The sequence below is a fragment of the Octodon degus genome, unplaced genomic scaffold (assembly GCF_000260255.1).
Source record: "Octodon degus isolate 3935 unplaced genomic scaffold, OctDeg1.0 scaffold00031, whole genome shotgun sequence".
Classification (NCBI taxonomy): domain Eukaryota; kingdom Metazoa; phylum Chordata; class Mammalia; order Rodentia; family Octodontidae; genus Octodon; species Octodon degus.
The window spans coordinates 7,241,605-7,242,557 of NW_004524607.1; positions in this window are offsets into that span (position 1 = coordinate 7,241,605).

The window sequence follows — 953 nt, forward strand, 5'->3', positions numbered from 1 at the left end:
TGGTGTAGAAAATGACATCCAGAGGATGCTGTGGTGAAATGTCATCACCCCATCCTGGCATCCACCATCCCAGCTCCATGTCCAGGCCCCATTTCCTCCCCTGAAGTAGACTGAGGTGAGCGCTCCTCTTGTTGGTCTCTCAGTCTCTCCTGGGACAGGGCTGGCACATCCAAGTCATCTGCAGCACCTCCTGGTGCCTCCTCCTGTACTCTGAGACTCATCAGCTAAGGATGTGGCCTCCCTTACTAGAAATGAGACAAGGGAGGCCTGGAGGGTGGATCCCTCCTTACCAGGTGCAGGACAGCCATGGTGCCAAGCAAACCAAGATCCCAAATCCCATTGTGGCCTTGAATTCTTTAGTATGGAAATACAAGCTTCAAGCAGCTCTGGCGGCGGGAGGAATGGCAGCGGTAGAGCTGAGTATCTCCGCGAGGCTCCCTTGCGCCTCGACCCGCAGCCTCCGCACGCGCCCCGCGCCCAGCCAAGATGCCCAAGAGGAAGGTCAGCTTGGCCGAAGGGGCAGCGAAGGAGGAGACCAAGAGGAGATCGGCGAGATTGTCGATCTAAACCTATTCCAGCTAAAGTGGAAACGAAGCCAAAAAAGGCAGCCGGAAAGGATAAATCTTCGGACAATAAAGTGCAAGCAAAAGGGAAAAGGGGAGCCAAGGGAAAACAGGCTGAAGTGGCTAATCAAGAAACCAAGGACGATTTACCTGCGGAAAATGGAGAAACTAAAAATGAGGAGAGTGCAGCTTCTGATGAAGCAGAAGAGAAAGAAGCCAAGTCTGATTAATCACACACCATGTCTTATCAGTGCTGCTTGTCTCCCTTCTTGTACAATCCAGAGGAATATTTTTATCAAGTATTTTGTAAATGCAAGTTTTTTAGTAGCTCTAGAAACATTTTTAAAAAGGAGGGAATCCCACCTCATCGCATTTTTTAAGTGTAAATGA